We start from the raw sequence: 20883 nt of genomic DNA on the forward strand, positions 1-20883 counted from the left end.
TTCTCATTTTATATACACCACGATTTGAGTGCGCTCCTGATCTTCGCTTCCTGTTCTATCTGTGGCCTTGGATTGAGTCCACTTTCGGAGCTGCACCTAATCAAAGGACTGTATTCATTTATTTATCCTACCCTCACAAGTGTGTTCACTTGGTTTAAATCACAACGGTATTTGCGCTTGATTTTCTGTCTTCATCTCTACATCCAATATGACAAATCATATATTTAAATACTTATCTGTCTCTCTTCTCATAAGTGAGGGTCATTTAGTTACATTATTTGAAAAATGTCCTGCTCTTGATAATTGATAAATGAGAGTTTGACAGCAGAGAGATGCAGGACACTCAACACAGAGGAAACCAGAAAGGAGCATTATGGCCCAGATTTACTAAACAGGGCAACTCTTGGCCCATGCACTTGATTGTTCACTTGAATGGGCCACAAAATCTTTAGCACACCATAGCTCTTATTCATAAGCACCAGAGTAAAGCTAATCACCCTTCTGTGTACAGTATCTTGGCCGTAGTATCTTATGGCTTAACATCACTTAGGAAATATGGCCATAAGTCGATTACTTTTTATGATCTAACCTTGTTATTTCTTCAAAATGTATGATATTTTTGTATAAACATAATTATTATAGAGCAAATAGATGCACACTCGCTCTCTAAGCAGGAAATATCTCAATAGATGAATCAGATGGTTAGACAATATATAAAACAAGTGAATGAGAGAAGTGCAATGTAGCTCTGTCCAGGAGTGCTGGTGTGACTTCCTTAAGAGGGATTTCCCAAACCTCTTGTGTAAATCAGATCAGTGAAAGAGTCCAACAAGACAACAGAATCCGGTGCATTCCCCTTTCATCAGAGAATAAATGAATAAAAAAATAGTTACACATTCACAAACGTAATTGCGTGTAAAAGCACATCTGATGGGTCTTCTGTCCTGATTCTTTGGCAGACCACTGAGGGTAGCTACTTATCCCCTCTCTCTCCTGTGCATCCTATCTTCTACACACACCTTTGCCATCTCTATGGGAGGGTCACAACCAGATTATGTCACACCAGTCAAGTCTTTCTGTGGGACCAGATTAGCATTGTGAATGTCTGCTGCGCTCTGTGGGCTAGATCCTCAGAACTCCATGACATTTTTTATCATGACGTTACCCCCAATTAACATATCAATAGTTATTGCGCATATCCACAAAGGTGATTAGCATTACGTTGCCCTCGCGTCAATAAGAAAAATATTGGTTCACTAACTTTTAACGGACGATTGGCTTAGTCATATGAAAATAATAAGCTAACGAGCCGTTAATTAATTAATTAATTAATTGAATTAATCAAATGTTTTACTAGGAAGTAATACATTGAAAGTAACCTCTCGTTTTCAAGTATGTCCTGGGCATAGTTATGATGTCAAATACATGGTTACAAATACATAGTTACATTAAGGGAACAGGACTATACATTATATACAAGATATTGCATGCACAGTTAAAGAGAATACATGTTATAGGCTTATGTAACAGTTACAGATCAGATTAAAATGTGAGAAAGCTTTAGTTTTGAAAGAACTTAGACTGGTGGCGGCTGTGAGAGTCTCCAGTGGATTGTTCCAGTTTTGGGGTGAACGGTAAGAGGAGGAGCGGCCGGATACTTTGTTGAACCTTGGGACCATGAACAGTCTTTTGGAGTCAGTTCTCAGATAATAAGTGCACACTGCATGTGGTAGGGGTGAGGTGCTTGTTCAGATAGATGGGTAGCTTGCCCAGAAAGTATATGAAGGCAAGACATGAAAGGTGAACTTTGCGACTAGACTCAAGTAATGACCAATCTAGTTCTTTGAACATTTCGCAGTGATGTGTGTTGTAGTTGCATTGGAGGACAACGTGGTATATTGAATTGTAGAGGGTATCAAGTTTGCTACGCTGAGTTTGGGGTGCCATGCCATATACTATGTCCCCATAGTTGATAATTTGCATTAGCATCTGCTGTGTGATACGCTTTCTGACCAGCAGACTTAGGGAGGATTTGTTCCTATAAAGTACACATAGTTTGGCATAGGTTTTGGATGTCAGGGTATCAATGTGCAACCTAAATGTTAAATCGGAGTCAAACTATATGCCCAAATATTTGAAATTAGTAACAGGGGCTAGGATGGTATTAGAGTTGGTTCTGATCTGGAGCTCATTCATTGGTAGTGTTAGAAATGTTGTCTTGATCCCAAATACCATTGATACAGTCGTGTCAGTGTTTAAAAACAGTTTCTTTTGGGAAATCCAGTTTTCGAATCCCAAAAAATCAGATTGAAGTACGTGTCCAAGGTCGGAGAGGCTATTTCTGTGTGCATATAAGATTGTGTCATCTGCATATATGTGTATTGAAGCTCCCTTACAAGCTGTAGCAAGATCATTGCTGACGCTATATAAATAAAGATATACATACATACACTCCATCTTAAGATAAAATAAGAGCGCGAATGCCGTGCCGGCATTACATTGGCCTATGTGGTTGCGACATTGAACATTGGGAGTATATAAGGAGCAATAATGCAGCCTCATTATTTACTGTGTAATATGTATATAGTGTATTGAATTGAGAGGTATTTCCCTAAGAGTAGGGGCAATTGAGCTAAAGTTGCCCCGACCATAAAGCGCTAGTTAAAAAAAAAAATATATATATATATATATATATATATATATATATATATATACAGTTATGACCAATGTAGTTAGGGACAGGGGGTTGACATGTAATCTTAGCATGAAAAAAAAAAGGATAAAGTGCTACAGCGCTAATGCTAAACAATGAATAGTGTGCTATTACATTAATAATAACTATTACCTAAAATATAAGAAAGGCTGCCTGGACCCAGTGATTAATACAAATCTATGTATATAAATGTAATCTTAGCATGTTTCTATATGAAAGTAATGACAGGATGTCATGTATTCCACTTTTTGTATAAGAAAGAAGAAAACAGAGAATATTGTAAAGCAAATGTATAGTTTACAGAACGTCATTCGGAGTTCCAGATACAAGAAGCAAAGATACAAAGACAATAATGGATTACGTTAACCTGACAGCATAACTGGAAAACACACATTAGAAGTGATGTGCCAAAGTTTCCTGGCTGCAAAACTGTGGCAAACAGAGTGCACTTGATTTATCAAAGAAAAGAAAAAACCCATTTATTTTGGTGGAATTTTTGCTTTAATAAATCTTGTGCAGATTATGTGTCCTGAGTTTTCCCAGTTGTGCAGCCAGAAGAATTTGATACACCACCCTTTTGTTTTCCACAGTTGTTAAAACTATGCAAATCTTAACACTGACCAGTAAATAGCCATGTGCTAAAATGTATTTAAAGCTTTGACGTCACGTTACGGTACATGTGCTGATGGGCCTTTGTCCCGGGATACCTGACTTCACAAAGGGATGGATCGCAAGCAATAGATAGAGCGAGAGGGTTAATTAAATGAGGGTTATTCCGGCCGGAGGCAAAGGGGAGCAACACAAATCCAGAAACACAGTTATAAATCACCAAGACAGGGTGTCACGGGGACAGCTACATATCTCACTAGGTGCTTGGCACTGCTGGAGCAAGCTTACTCAGGATGCTTCCATGATCTGTCCATCTCAGGACATTTCCCCATGCACCAGGCCCTTAAATATATACTTTGATATTTAGGTTTGAGCGATATCTTGCCATCATCTATTTCATCTCAGGATATCTCATTAACTTGGGATCACTGCCTCTCGGGTCACAGTTCGTATTTCCAGACAGTCTCTGACCACGAGACTGACAATGAACAACTGTGGAACTCAGATCGGTGTTGGCTTCCATAGAACTCCGGCCTCAATCTGAAAGCATGTCTTCTCTGAGCCAATCAGAGCATGAGGGCTCGCCGGAGACGAATCAATCAGAACTAGGGGCTGGTACAGTGCTATAGGACGGCTCCATGGGGCCGGTCCTCAGGAAAAGGGAAAAATGAATTAGCCAATAAGGAATGAGCCAACAGGCTAGGACCCAGGAATCACTCCTCGGTTTCAGCTCCATACCTCCCACAGGGCGAGACGGCTCACTGCCGGAGAGAGGATGAAACGCCTCTTTGTCTCACAACACAGCATGTGACCTTCGAAATTGGATAGTCCTTGGATTCACTGTATGCCAATCTCACTAAGTGAATTACAGGCCCAGCACAGAATGAATCCCACAAGATACACACAGTCAGCACAAACATGAAAATAAACTGGCTGTTATAGATGAGTAACTGAATGCCACATTTTAAACCGGGTTGGCAGCCATTTTGGCTGTATTGAGATGACCATTCTGACCCAATACATGGGTCCCTATCTTTACATGTAGGGGCAACTAGCGGGCTTAATCTTTAATATACTGTGCGAGGCTTCCCCTACCGTCATAGCCTTGCAATATGATTTTGTGTGGCACTGAGGGCTGAGCAATGTAATGCTGGTAATGCCTGTGAAACATTGGGATCGCTTTATGAGAAATTAGTTCATCAACCATCATTTTTTAATAACTTTTGTGGTAGGTAACAGGAGGGCCGCCGATAGCGGGACAGTCGGGACTATACACACAAACCTACTGTATTTACAAGACTCACAATGAGGCTTCAGTCTGAACTTTAAGGAACCTGTTTCTAAAACATAGGGAGGGTCTATATATATACCCTTCTATCTCTCTATAGTGACACCACTGGTCACAAGACACACAAAGGAGTAACTATCTCTTTCTGCCTAGTCAGCCTGCATCACATGAGGGGGAGGGAAGTAACCTGAGTAATCCCACACAGTTAATCCATTAAGGCTGTTAACCCCTCCAAAGGGGGGCTATACACTGTATTTGACAAAATTAAATAAGTATAGTTAATTCATAGGATCCATCAGTGTTTGTGATATAATTTCTGATTCGTGGATAAAATCCAAAAAGAGTGATAGATAGGCACCCCTAACTTTTTTTCTAAACTTTTACCTTTCAGCTTCAATCAGAAAACTTTCCTTTATATAATTGTTTAATGTAATGCACTTATTGCAGACCCTGCTTTATATCTGAAATATATAATTTTGTGGTCTTGTATGACAAACAGCTCAATCTTTTATGTCCATCCAAAAAAAAGCTATCAATTTCTACCACAAAATCTATTCTTAGTGGGGGGATTTGTTTTCTTTTCAATTGTAGCTCTTTTTTTTGCAACCGTGTTTATTTCAAAAGACAAACATTATCCTGAATGAAGGCACTTCCTTAAATGCTGTAGGTCTGTGCTTCACAGTACTCTGCCTAATGAGTCAAGTGATTCATGTTTTATACAAGTCAAGATCACTCTAATGCACAGTGAGATCCGTGGGTCTTATGTTTGCATAAATCAGTGCTGCTTTACTAAACTAAAACAAACCTTAAGAGGAGATGATGAAGTACATTTGTAAATAACTAAGGTTCATTGTAAGCTGTGACAGTTTTTTTTTTAAAGCCTTCATGTACTGTACATGTTCATTTTCATTTCTAAAGAAGTGTGCAAAACAGGAACCACGGTTGTTGTTATTATTTCTTTTAAATATATAGTGTACGGTAGTAGCTTTAGAACAAGTTTATGAGGAAGTGAAGTATCCATATGCACTCATACTTAGTTATCAAAACATTGTAGTTAAACCGCTCATCCTTATTTAGAAAATGTATATATAAAGATTCCTGGTAGTAATAAGGTGCATGAGGATAGTTGAGGAGCACACAAAAATTATCCAAGGGGATAAAGAAAAGATTCCTCTTATTGCACTCTATATTACCTTTTATATATATATATATCAAATTGTCCTAGCAAAAATAAATGTGCTATTAGTGCCATTGGCAGTTAAACTCGGTATATTCTGTTAAAACCAAAAATAAAAAAGTTTTATTACATCAAAAAATAAATCTGTGACTTTGTGAAATAGTAAAGGTTTAAAAATATAAATGAGAGGATATTTCTTTCATTTATATTTTTATTTTATTTAATTTATATTTTTAAATCTTTACTATTTTCATCCTGCATCTATTTATCAAAGTATTTTGCTCCAATTTGTCCCAGTCTTCCCTACAGTAGCTAGTGACTTGGGGAGTGTTAGTAGAAGGAGTTGGGGAGGAGTTACTTGGTATACGTGTGATAATGAGATCACATTCTGCATCTTTCTTCGTTATTCTGTTTTCCTTTCTTTTGACAAAAAAATCTAATTCTCAAATTCTGCATTGGATGTACGAAAACTATTCTTATGTATCACGCAACTCTGCTCCAAAAATGGGAGCAGGGAATATGGGGGTTGTGTCATAAAAAAAAAAAACATTTTTTAAAAAAGATTGTGAATGGGCGGTAGGTTAAAGTTAGTAATTATACGAGTGAAATTCAACAAGTTTATTTTCCCGTGGGAGTGAGAACATTTTCCCCTTGAAAATGAACTTCTTCTTTAAGTCAATATTAATGAAATTAAAGAATGTTGTAACTGGAAACTCAGGCAGCGAAACATTTCCGTAATGTACAGTAGTAAAAGTAGGTGTAATGTAAGACGGCATTTTACTTTTAGTACTCAACTGTTTTTCAAAAGAGGTGATTCAGTCTCGGTGTTTGCTAAGCCCTGACCTTCTCCAGAGTATGGGTTCTCCTCCATGCCAGACTGTGACAGATTACACATAGCGGTCTGGTGGTTTGGACGACTGCCTGCTATAGATTGAATTAAACCCACTAAACTATTTTACTTAAGACTTAAGTTAGATTCACCTAAATGCCTTACTAGCTTTAGGTAATTCATGGAAATTAATTTTTTCAAACACATTGAAGGGGGCTTGTAAAATGAAGTATGCCAACTTCATAGATTTTATCTTTTAGAACCATGGCAAAATTGTAAATACAATTTGAATATTTTTTTTAAATAAAAATATAACATGAAGTATTTGTAATTGTGTTACATGGTGTAAACCGTATAACATTGTTACACAATTGCACATAATTAGCCTTAGAAACTCTGAGAATATTGATAAACAACTCCTCAACTATTGAATTTATAGCACCTTCAGTGCAGTAACTCCTATACTTCAGTGCTGCATAACCACAACTTAATATGTATGTGAAAATTGGGGGTTGTAGCCCATAATACACAAATTGCACCTTTGCTAAAGCAAGGATTGTGCTTGTCTTCTTTTTTTCTTTATATACACATACAGTAACTTGTTCATGCTATATTGGGCAATGTTAAGGAACATTATCTACATTTACTTGCATGAATACCAATCTACTATATATTTCTCAAACAGTCATATGTTTCTATGTCTGTATGTGTCTCCCTGTGTCCCTCCCTGTGTCCCTAGCGGCAATCCCATTGGACCTTGGGCCAGGCCAATGAGATTGCTCCCTTGGCCCGCCCGCCCCTGCACACCTCTCATTGGCCTGAGGCGGAGTGACGGGCCAAAGGAGAGACACACACACACTCACTCACTCTCCTCGGATCTGCGCCAGTCCCACTCTCCACCCCCTCTCACTCCCGTCGTGTGTGTGTGTGCCCCCCTCACCGCAAACCCCCCGCACCGCAAACCCCCCGCCCCCCCTCACCGCAAACCCCCCGCCCCCCCTCACCGCAAACTCCCCGCCCCCCCTCACTGCAAATCCCCCCCGCACCGCAAACCCCCCACCCCCCTCACCGCAAACCCCCCGCCCCCCCTCACCGCAAACCTCAGCCTCCCCGGCGCCAAGCCTCCTCCACCTCACCTCTCACACACCGCCAGCAAAACTCCCGCCGCCTCTCACACGCCGCCTCACTCAGTCACACACTGACTGTCACACACTGACTGACACACAGTCACACACTGACACACACTGACTGACACACAGTCACACATTAACTGACACACAGTCACACACTGACTGACACACAGTCACACACAGACACTCGCCCACTCACCCACTCACCGCCGCACGCAAACACTGACTGACGCACACTGACTGAGGCACACACACACACACTGACTGCCTGACACACACTGAATGGCGCCCGCGCACACACATTGACTGACGCGCGTACACACACCCTGACTAACGCACACACCTGAGACACACATACTGACTGACGCACACACACGCACACACACCCTGACTGACGCACGCACACACACCCTGACTGACGCACGCACACACACCCTGACTGACGCACGCACACACACCCTGACTGACGCACGCACACACACCCTGACTGACTCACGCACACACACCCTGACTGACGCACGCACACACACACCCTGACTGATGCACGCGCACACACACCCTGACTGACACACGCGCACACACACCCTGACTGACGCACGCGCACACACCCTGACTGACGCACGCGCACAAACCCTGACTGACGCACGCGCACACACCCTGACTGACGCACGCGCACACACCCTGACTGACGCACGCACACACACCCTGACTGACGCACACACACACCCTGACTGACGCACGCACACACACACCCTGACTGACGCACGCGCACACACACCCTGACTGACGCACGCGCACACACACCCTGACTGACGCACGCACACACACACCCTGACTGATGCACACACACCCTGACTGACGCACGCACACACACACCCTGACTGACGCACGCACACACACACTGACTGACGCACGCACACACACACTGACTGACGCACGCACAGACACACTGACTGGCGCACACACACACACTGACTGGCGCACACACACACACACTGACTGCCGCACACACACACACTGACTGCCGCACACACACACACACTGACTGGCGCACACACACACACACACACACTGACTGGCGCACACACACACTGACTGAGGCACACACGCACGCTCACACTGACAGTGTGTGTGTGTGTGTGTGTGCGTCACTCAGTCTGTGTGTGTGTGTTTGTGTTTCTGCGTCAGACTCACTGACGCACGCGCACACACACACACTGACTGACTGACGCACACACAATGACTGACGCACACACTGCATGAAGCTGTAAAGGGGGACAAACAGAGCTGTAAAGGAGGGAGGGGGGGACTGGATTGATGTGAATGGGGGACAAACAGAGAGAGGGGGGAGGAGAGAGGAGACCGAGAGGAGCGGGAACATTACATCCCGGGCAACGCCGGGTCTCTCAGCTAGTATTTAATAATGAAAGGAATAGGTCCATGTCATGACACATGGTAAATATTTGTTTTTAGTGTAGGACCAGCCTGTTGGGGGCTGCCTTGGCGAGGAAGTTAGGTTTATCATCCTTGGCCTGTCTCTTGAATTAAGAAATATGAAAGGGTTAATAATATTATATTGCAGGTTTTATGCATCATGTTAAGAAAAAAAACATGAAGTTGTTAATAACATGTGGATTGCAGACTTTTATGCATTATTTGATTAAATATAGATGGACACAGAATGATGTTTGATGGTTTGTGTTTTACATTTATTCTTGCATACAAGGGGAGCTGACTGGCAAAACTGGCAAAACTGGAATAGAAAATTGGTTCCTGCACTAAACGATATCTTCACCATGTATTCTATACGCTCCAAAGTAGTTTTGTCAGAGAAATTAGCAGGATTCTTTTTTTCTCGTCTACTCAAGGGTGGCAAAAATGGACCATTTCATCAATGTAAGTCATTCGCCATCGAGAAAACGGAATTGTAGAACAAAAAACAACACATAAATACACTCCAGTATTAACAATTACTTTACCACCTTCCTCTCTGATTACTGTATGTCAGTTGATTGGTAAAATAACGTTTGAGAGACCTTGGAAAAGGAGGGCGGGGGGGGTGGGGGTATTTCATAAGGGTGCAGTTTCCCCTTTGGCTATTGGGCCTTGGATTATTTTTTTTAAGTTTGAAAATGCTGTAGGTCTTCAGGCCTAAGAATAGTTTTCTTAATGGCTTTTATTAATAGTTGGGGGCAGGCTCCCCCATAGAGGAAGGATATACAGGAGCTCAATGGCATATAGGTAGCTGAATAGCTAATTAGGAGTATTAACCTATTAAGGGGTAGATACTCAAAGCTCCATTTTATCTGGTCTACTAACGTGACAATACCTAATTAGGTAACGGATGTTAGTTTTCCATGATTTAACGGGTATCCACAAAGCTAATTTTATGCAAAACGTAAATTAGTTAGGCTGCTTATTTGGATATGGCTAACGCTGTGTTATCCAATGTAATTTAATGAACAAGACCACACGTATTTGATTGAAGCAAAAATAATGTACAAGTATACCCCGCATTAACGTACGCAATGGGTCCAGAGCATGTATGTAAAGCGAAAATGTACTTAAAGTGAAGCACTACCTTTTTCTCCACTTATCGATGCATGTACTGTCCTGCAATCGTCATATACGTGCATAACTGATGTAAATAACAGGTGTAACAGGCTCTATAGTCTCCCCGCTTGCGCACAGCTTCGGTACAGGTAGGGAGCCGGTATTGCTGTTCAGGACGTGCTGACAGGCGCATGCGCGAGCTGCTGTTTGCCTATTGGGCGATATGTACTTACTCGCGAGTGACTTAAAGTGAGTGTCCTTAAACCGGGAGAACGCAAACGGAGGAAGAGGTCTTGCTGGATAGCCACGCGGCTGATGCTGGGCAACGACAGTTGTCATTTGTGTGAGTGTGTTCATTGTTTTTATACGTTTTACACTGTTACCAATAAAGACTTTATTAGCTACTAATTCAGACTTTGCCCATCCTTTGGTCTATGGGCGTCTGGGAGAGGAGCCACTCATACACCACACCCACTGGGGGTAGAACACTGAGACGCATCCACATCACCTGAGCATGCTGACATCACCCACTGAGGGAACAAACTCACATATGGCCGTGTGAGTTTTTTGTCTATCATTGCTCCGCTTCAGGAGTTTGCATTTACCCACCACATCCAGCGTTGAGGGTGAAGTCTCACACAAGCCCGTGTGAGTCGCTGAAACTAACTATTTATGTTTCATTTGCTGTATATTTAGTGGCATTCACTAATACCCCTTCCCACAACTCCCCCCTCCCCTCACCTTCCCCCCACATACGTTGATTCATGTACTAATACTGTGTATTATTTTATTTTATTTTGTTTTATTCTTCATCATCATCTTGAGTTCCACGAGTTTGCGCTGACCATCATCACACTCCTATTTAAACCGGGGTATGCCTGTATTGTGCTATAAACAACAACGTTTTGGCTTGCTGGCCTTTCTCAAGTAGAGTGGCTTTACTTGAGAAAGGCCAGCAGGTCGAAACGTTGTTGTTTATGGCACAATAAATTATTTTTGCTTCATTCAAATACGTGTGCCCTTGTCCATTAAATTACATTCCAAGGGGTTAATACACAGGTGATGGCTAAATTATTTGGCCTAGTCCAGGATTTTCACTTTGACTTCCTCTATTGCTAAGCCAATAGAATAAGCCAAAGTAGCCCACTTCAGAACCCTGGACAAGGCCAATTAATATTCTGCCAACTTGCATTAAGGGCTTCTAGCACCTAACACCAGGTGAATCCACGGCCTAAAACAAATGTGTTAAAAAAATGTGTTAATTCCCACGTTAACTTTAACGGACTGCTGAGGATATGCGTTGAGGTGGTCCCCACTTTTTTTGGATATCATTATCACACACGTCCGTTAAAGTTAACGGCAGGCCGTCGTTACTTTAACATGGCACTTAACACCTCGTTATTGAACTTTGAAGATATCCGTCAGCACGTAATGAGATGTTAACTGAAGTATTTAACAGACTTCTGAGGTTCTACGTCTTGGTACCATAGCTGACATGAAGGCCGGCAGTGAACTTGCCTTCATTCATACTACAGCTTCATAATAATAATAATAATAATAATAATAATAATAATAATAATAATAGCATGTTCTTGTGTAGCGGTGCTAGTTTTATGTAGCGCTTCACAGAGACATTTTGCAGGCACAGGTCCCTGCCCCGTGGAGCTTACAATCTATGTTTTTGGTGCCTGAGGTGCACAAGGAGCTGACACCGGGAATTGAACCAGGTTCCCCTGCTTCAAACTCAATGCCAGTCAGTGTCTTTACTCACTGAGCCAATCCCTCTCTAACGGTTAATGAGATATTTTATTATCAATGATGTCAGCTCTATTTTACATAACAATATTTACCTGGCATTTTCAGTATTGTAAAAAACAAAATATATTGCGAAAATGAAGTGAAGATGTGAACCGATTGTGACCTTTTTTTTTTTAAAGATGTTGTCCCGGTCTCATTCTGTTTTTGGTGTTTCGTCATCTAATTTCAGATCAATCTTATATAGACTTAGAATAATGATGCGGGAAAGGGATGCGATATATTTCTGAGAAGCAGCATGCCCCTTTGTATTGGGTGAACTCACATTCTAGTTCGTCATAGCCCACACACTCCAGTCTAACACAGTGCCACATGTTTTATGCTAGGACCAAGTTTTAGATGAGCCTTATTTTCATTCTTAATAAGATATTTGCAAATGGACAGAATGACTTTTAGCTGACACTATGGGGGATTCACTTCCGGTCGATAAATGAAAAAAATGGACATTATTGGTATTTATCGCTAATCGTCCTATTCGCAAAAGTCATATTTCAAGTGTTAAAGAAAGCGATAAGGGCGATTTCAAGGCAGCGGTAGGTCAGTGTTATTTTTGCCATAACGTAGGCAAAGGAGTAATTAATGGCTAATTACTTATTTGCATGCTATTCCCTAAAATCCAACAGCTAGTGATGTTAGGCTACCAGCAGAAAATAACGCCAATTTTTATCACCTACCACAGGCTGGCGCTGGTTCTATCTTGTCTATTTATATAAAAGACATACATATGTAGCACAACTTACTGACCTCAGTGCCACAATTTTCCTTGTCCTGGTGTGGCTGCAGACGGCTGCGCAGCTCATCTGGAAGGTGACTTCTCTCCCCCATTCTCTCTCCCATCAAGCAAAGGATTAACGTTGCGGTGGTCCCATTCAAAAGCATTGACCCCTGCAGCGTTAACCAGTCCGGGCTGCAAACCTTGAGCTAACCTTGTGGCCGTGGGTTTCTGCTTTTTTTCTCGGAGACCACAAGGACAGTAAGTCGTGCTACATCTGTAGGTAAGTTAAGAATAGCCAACCTACTGTAGAATGGATGATTGAAATAAACAATATTAACAATGTAGAACTTATTAATGTATTAAATCCTTATAAGTGACAGAAATAGGTCACAGTGGCAAAAATGATAAAGGCAATAGCCGTGAATAAATATAAAGTGAATACAAATAAGTAAATACAAATAAGTGAATAGTGAACAAAGAATTGCAGCTCAAAAACCCTTCAGTGAACGATCTGCAACCTCCACTTCTATTGTAGCCCGTCTTGGAAAAACAGGGGAGCTCAGGTATCAATATGCAAAAAATAGAAAAGCACACATAGTGCAAATAAAGTTAATTCAAACGATATATTGTGGTTGTATCAAGTGAATGGAGACTCACGTGGTGTCAAATATAGTCAGTCATGTCAGAGATCAGTGGCAATTGCTTGACTCTGTAAAGGTAGATGAACCCCACAGCAGGACAATTGTGCAATGTGAACAGCATACGCGGCAACCTCTGCAATCAGGGTTATGGAATGGAAAGAGAGGCTTCCATAGCGTAACACAATAATATCTTTTATACACGCAATAAAACTAACACTTACAGTGTCAAAAAATCAAGTGGGCACATAAAACGGGTGATATCACCAGCTCCAGTCTCCTCCGTCTTTGACCTCACGTTCTGGACCGCGGGAGCCGTCAAGATCAGCTGGCACACCATTAGAACGGCCGGAACAGGGAACCTCTGTGTCCTATGCGTGGCACACTCTCGGTGCCTCTCTCAGCATCCAATAATGGAATCTGCACAGTACATGCGGTGGACACGCTAGGGAACACAGCTCTTCTCACGGGGAAACAGCCGGTAGACTTCCGGGCAATGGCTGATGATGTCACTCACAGCGACTCTACGCGTTTCACTAAACAGTGTAGTTTCATCAGGAGTCATGCCTACGCTATTTTAACCTCTCTTAAATACCTAATACAGCATGATCTGATTGGCCAAGACATTAGAGGGAGCCATAGTCAGCCAAAAGAGAGAGGATAGGGGGGGGGGGGCTTACATTGCGGATCAGGGTAATCTAATATAAATTCAATCAAAATATCGCAGTAGATTATAATTGATACAAGCACAATATATCGTTTCAATTAACTTTATTTGCACTATGTGTGCTTTTCTATTTTTTGCATATTGATACCTGCGCTCCCCTGTTTTAACAAGACGTGCTTAAATCCTTATAAGCCTAAGCGACCAACTAGTCATTCTCCATCTATGACTAGCTGACCACTTGGGCTACGAAAAGCTTAATATTTGTACATATAGATGTTATGCTTTTGGTATTTTATTTTTAGTGTGTTCATTTTGTATGTTAACCTCTTTGAAAGGCATTGGTAACCTCAGGTGTTAAAGAGGTTAAATAATTTTCTGCCATTGGGTTTTGTAATAAATCCTATTAGATACATGACAGAACCCTATGGTGGAAATGTGTGATATCTCCCACCTCCCTCCCAACACACACAATTGCATCGCTAGTACTTTTTAATGTAGATTTCTATGAGTTAAGGCTTATTTAAATCGCAAGCGTTTTTTATTTCTTTATGTAGGTGTAGGAGACGAATGCAGATGTACAACCAGGGAGACATATTTGGGGAAAATAAACCATGGCTTTAATTCAGCCTGTAACTTCAAACAATACATCTTTAAGAAATCAACCAAATAAACAAACATGCTATCCCTTTGTAAGGCTAACTCACTGCCCAATCCCTCTCTGCAGGGCTGGGAGGATATGCTTCTTGCCAACCTCTGACCCAAAAGTCCAAAGTGGTACCTATAAGCAGGGGGCCCTTTATGTCAGTCTCTGGGTCTGGGTTGGTGACTGTTGGGGACCACCCTCTGGTGGGTCCCAGGATGCGCTGCTCACTGGAATAGAGGGACTGCTTTTTGGGTTCTTGCTGGCAGCACGGTCCTGTGCTCAAGACAACTGTTCCTGTGAATCTCTTCTGGCAACACAGTCCCTCTGTGCTCAAGAGATCCCTCCTGCAGTTTAAGCAGGAGGCTTTTCTACCTGACTGATGAGCCAGATGGAGACTGGCTAGTTGTCCCTAGCTGCAATTAACCAGCTTCCTGCTGGACTCATCAGCCAGATACATGCTTCCTATTTGGAGCCCTATTTAGACAGGGGTTAAGGCCCTTTCACAGCAGGGTTAATAGAACTTTATTGTATGCAAATGAGAATTAATATCGCAACCCATTTATAGCTACATAATTGTTAGTGCGACCGCGTTAATTCTAAAAATTAGTACCGCCATCCAAATGTTTTGTATGCCAAATATCAAAGCAGCTGTTTCAACTTTCTGTAAACTGCGATCATGCCGATCCTGGGAAGTAATGGTAAAATAGATTAATAAATGTGGTGGAGCAAAAAAAAGATAATATAAATACCAGGGAAGTATTTAATGCCACATGAAGGAGTCCACACTGTCAGTCGGGTATTACAGAATACCGAAGATCGCCTTGGAAAGATAATGGTGAAGTACTTCTATAATAGAAAAAGAAAATAGGGCTATCTTGATCCACTTTGTTTAAAAGACTGTATCCTTAGGTGAAATTAACCTCTCTGCAGAACAATCTGGACCAGATTTAGCATTGCTAACATCTTTCTTGTAAATGGTGCAACAGAGTTTTTAAAAAAATTGAGCAGTTGCACCAAAACACATTTTCTTTGCATTGGCACAACTCTCGCAATATACTTCAAAGCATTTTATTATCCTGGTTCCCATCTACTGCTTGCAATAAATCTTTTACTTTGTTGCTTGCATGACAGCTACAGCTACCGTGGCAGGTAGCTTTAAAGTTAGTCCATGTTCTTATTTGGTTAGTGTTGCTAAAAGAGCCCTTGACTTAACAATGATTTGATTATGGGGCCTCCCATCACCTACATAACTAAAAAAAAATAGTCTTGGAAGAACATTGACCACAGCTTTAGTTATAAATACAAATAAAGATTGGGTACTTAGCCAGGTTGTTCCGCCACCAACCACAAAAAAACCCAGAGGTTACCCCTATCATGAACCCCTATATGGCAAGCACCATCCAGGCCACTTGGTCCAAAACACAAACAGACCTGGAAGTTCTCTCCCATACTGGCCTCCAAAGTCAGGTATTACACTGCCTTTTCCTATTACCCCTATAATGGAGGTCCACCACTTCCAGACAAGGAGCTCACTCTGACAATGTTCCTTCACAAGAGAACCCCTTCCCTGCAACAAATGTAACAACACAACACAACTGCCCATCAAAGAAGAAACAACTACCATTCTTACGCCAGCACACTTCCTTTCCTTCCTTTCTTTTATTTCTTCTTTAACAACAAACAGAACATATCTACTATAATCCAATTAATAAAAAATGGAGGGACACTGGGGCTTCTTCCTGGTAGGCACATGAGAACAAAGAGTTACCCTACCCCAGTGGTGCTCAACTCCAATCCTCAAAAAAACCCAACAGGTCAGGTTTTAAGGCTATCCCAGCTTCAGCACAGGCCACTCAATCAGTGGCTCAGTCTTCTACTGAGCCACTGATTGAGCCACCTAGGCTGAAGCTGGAATATCCTTACAACCTGATCTGTTGGGGGGTCTTGAGGACTGGATTTGAGCACTACTGCCCTACCCACCTCTTAAATACTCTACTATGACCACTCTCCCCTCCACTATCTACATTCCTCCCTTAAACACTGCACCTCAACCCCACCTTGGAGTGCAGTCATGTGGCCCCTACACAAGGGGCTCGGCTTGTGCTTTCCTTTGCTGCCGTTGCCTGAATTGTGCATCATCTAAGAAATAATTACTCCTAATCAAAAAAGTTACAAGTGTAAAACGAACATTTTCGAAGCAGACATTTAAAACCTGTCCACTTTTGGCTGATAAAAACTCATTAAAAACTCATTAAATAATGATGATTGCACTTAATAAATAACAAATGAAAACAACCTCCTGTGACAGCTCCTGTAGGCTTAATTATTATACATTATTTTGAGTTATTTAATGAAATAATTGTGACTATATGCACTGTGATAGTCTATCACCGATTTATTTATGCCATTGTTTTAGAACTTGATTTTTTTTTTAAATATTTTATTTTATGGATATATAGCATTATGACAGAATTATTGACATTACATGTGCAAAGATATTCAGTGTAGAATAATATTTAAAAGGGGCATATATGCAAACATCTTTAAATAAAACTCTGAAGTATCATATCCCAGTCCTAACATTTACAGTCTAAGTGGTCGAGTGAGTGATGAAGAACAGACAATAGCAGAAATTACTGTACATTCCTAAATCAGACTATGTGTATATATGGTGTAGCAGAGAGAGTGATGGAACGGAGTTAGCGGAAGGCTCCTAAGAAGCTTAATTTCCATTTTAAAGTAACATTCCAAAACAATCAAAAGAGCTTATTTTTGCAGAACACTTTCAATATAACATTTCTGTATTGACAGATGAGAAAAACCTGCTTCAGTTGTGAGTTGTGACATCGTTTATTAGGAATCTTGCAACATGGTGCATGCTTAGCAACTTTACTGTTCTTCTTGCCTGCTTAGCATTATTTTTTACATTACATGATAAAGGAGACAGCCCTAAGCTCAGCATGGTATCATTTGAGGAAACGAGGATCATTTTTTAACAAATAGTGTACAGCTCTCTTAGTCCTTGTCAATAGAAATGTGCAATTGCCTTCGAATGTGCGTCTCGAATATTTTTTGTGAATTTGTCTTACATTTGGCGTATATACAAGAAAAAAATCAAAAGTGATGCTGCTCACACTTTTTGACAATTTTTCCAGAAATTTGTGAAAAGTATACAACGCACAATATATCAACAGGGGGGGTATAGCCCAGAGTGGCACAATCTACATTAATATAATAGGCTATTGTGCGTTGTATACTTTGATATACTGCACTATACAGGGAGAGGTTATCATACAGCCAGCACAGCATTCTTGTTCATATATATGACTGGCATACTGGTATCATTTCATTAGTAGTACTGTGTGATTTATTGAGCAGATACACATCATACACCAATACATATTGTTTGATAATAGGCTATACTCCCATGCTGATACACTAACACTGCATATTTTGATTGTAGATACGACTTATCAATATTTTTATCGCATAATAGGAGTTGATATTCCCCCATTCAGCTATAGGCATGGTAGCTATGTATACATTATATTGTTGTACATATACATATCAGTGTATAGCTGTTGTCCTACACAGGCTTAATCCACATACCACCAACTTAAATCATTGATTCACCAATAGATTAGAGATTATCAGGGTATGCGAAAATATATATACTTTGTACCCATTAGCCCTTATATTGGTATAGATCCATATATAGCTCAATAGATCCAGCAGGTGGGTTCTACGCATAGCAATCACAGGTTGGCTTGATAGGTATGCTGTGTTAGAGACTGCTTCTATCACAGTACCAGCAGGTTACACCCTGGCTATTTTTGTTATCGCAGCACGCAGCAGGATTCATTACCCTATTATTAGATAGGTACCTTCAGGTGGTTACATTGCATATCCACTCTACATATTGTGTGATATATATTACTACTTGGCAGTACACCTTTATGTTCACAGTACCACTCCTGATCCATCCCCACCCTATTTTTTTAACACTTTATACATATGTTTTTTTATTTATTATATACTTTAGTGTGTAGAACTTTTTTAACATTATCCATTAAATGCTATATTTTAATAGTCCCGGAGTGCATCTACAAATGAACTTCTAGCTAGAGAGTGGGTGGTCATTCACCGTACCCTCTAATTTTGAAATACATTTCATATAGTTTATATGATGCACCCAATGCCAATCTAGGCATTAGTGGGTGCAACTCATTATTTCAAACCAATAAATATCATATTAGTGAGCAGTATATTCCTTTTGTGTCTTTGTGTTTTCCTAATTGTAACATACAAAAAGAACAAAAATAAATGTCATTTTTAACTTTCCATTCAACTATTCCATCTCCAGCCTCTCTCTCTTAAAACACCATGGCCCTGCCTAAGGTGACAAGCTCTGAGAGAAGATGAACCCCCCAAGTTCTGCACCCCCTCTGCACAGGATCAGCTGACCAGTGGGCAAAGGGATAAAGGCTCAGCAAATTCAAATGTAATGAGACTTTTTTGAATAACATGCTACAGCAATGATAGCTGAGAGAGAATCAATGGAATTTAAAACAAACATTTCAGACACTCAGATCAGTGAACCAAGAGAAAATGGGAGGTGGCTTTATAAGAAGGTAGGGACAGGTATGTGAGAATTAGCCCCTGAGGAAGCCATAGTGGTGAAACACGTAGGGCGACTGTCTGGTGTATAGAGAGCAGGAGAGAGAGACTCATATCCCGATCGCATAACGGAGCTGACATCCACAGCAGAGTAGCCGAGATCTCGCGAAAACAGGACATAACCACGGGAAGCGAAAGTGATCTCGCCGTGAATACAGATGCCAGTGGATCGGAGCAGAGCTGAGTGTGAGAAACTCAGTATAATACTTTCAACTACCTTTTATCTGCTTACAAAGTGTAAGTGTGTTACCTGTTATGGTTTTTTTATTTTTTTTACAATTTTATGAAATAGTTTTACACTATACTGTTTCCTGCATTGTCTCCAAATATATGGTTAACCCCTGAGATGTAGGCTGAGTGTCTGGTATCATACCATTGGGATCCTACAAACAGCTGAACCAGGTGTGGAATTCCATCCCCAGATGACAACACTAAAGAGAGTCCTGTGGAAATTCAGAGCTAAAGACTGTTCCTGATCCTACAATTGAATAAAAGCTTAAATTATCCTACTAATTGTGAGTGCATATCTTACCATCCTAATTTTGTTCTTATCTGGATGTACTACTCTATGTTGAACATAGAGAGTGTTCCCAGCACTATATAGAAATTATTAATGTAAACGACACTGAATGATATGCAAAAAAACTGTTAATTTTACTAATTGACAAAAATGTGTACAAAATATGCAATAGACAATGATAATGTTCTAGTCTATCAAGTATAACCACAAATGGTATCCAAATAGCACACTAAGGGGGCGATTCACTAAGCAGTGAGCTTTTGCGCCCGATTGGGAAATTTGAATTCCCATGATAAAAAATGAAGCCAGACGTGGGATTCACTAAGAAGTGAAGCGCATTTGGGTACAGGTGCGCCGGCAAGTATTCTAAAACTTGCCTTAAACTTGCCTTGGAAAATCTGGGGCTATCACCAACATGATCCAGGTACATGCTGGGTACATGCTGCAAACATTTCAGTGACATTTCTGCAGAGACTAATGGCCCATCGGATTAACACAGCAGGGGTCCCTGGCAGTCCCATTCAGTATGAATGGGACTACCAGGGATCACCCGCTGTTAATCCGATGGGCCATTAGTCTGTCTGCAGAAATGTCATTGAAATGTTGCAGCAGCATATACCCAGCATGTACCCAGCATGTACCTGGGTCTTGTTGGTGATTGCCCCAGATTTGTTTTAGAATACTTGTCAGCACTACAGTAGGTGTGGACAAAAACATGCCCGATCGCACAAGCTGTTTTTTCCCCTTGCTATCATGCCTAAAAATCTAAATTGCGATAGCTGATTGAAAACAAAACAGCCTGTAGGAACTGCATGGAGACGCTGCGTCTCCATGCATGGCTTCTTACACGTGATCGTACAGTATTACAGGTGCGCCGGCGAGTATTCTAACACTTGCCTTAAACATGCC

The 20883-nt window shown here is 41.0% G+C and overlaps 1 protein-coding gene and 1 long non-coding RNA gene across 2 annotated transcripts in view; one reads left to right on the top strand and one right to left on the bottom strand.

Moving 5' to 3' along the window:
• LOC142487787 (uncharacterized) overlaps nucleotides 1-19967 on the top strand; it is a 26946-nt gene extending 6979 nt beyond the window's left edge. Inside the window, exon 2 of the long non-coding RNA XR_012799309.1 lies at nucleotides 19141-19967. This is a non-coding gene — a long non-coding RNA (uncharacterized LOC142487787). The remainder of the gene's footprint in view (nucleotides 1-19140) is intronic.
• Nucleotides 1-20883, bottom strand: part of ODAD2 (outer dynein arm docking complex subunit 2) — a 273021-nt gene that overhangs the window by 244119 nt on the left and 8019 nt on the right. The gene's annotated exons all lie outside the window — the stretch shown is intronic.

This window comes from Ascaphus truei, chromosome 2, assembly GCF_040206685.1.
Source record: "Ascaphus truei isolate aAscTru1 chromosome 2, aAscTru1.hap1, whole genome shotgun sequence".
Classification (NCBI taxonomy): Eukaryota; Metazoa; Chordata; class Amphibia; order Anura; family Ascaphidae; genus Ascaphus; species Ascaphus truei.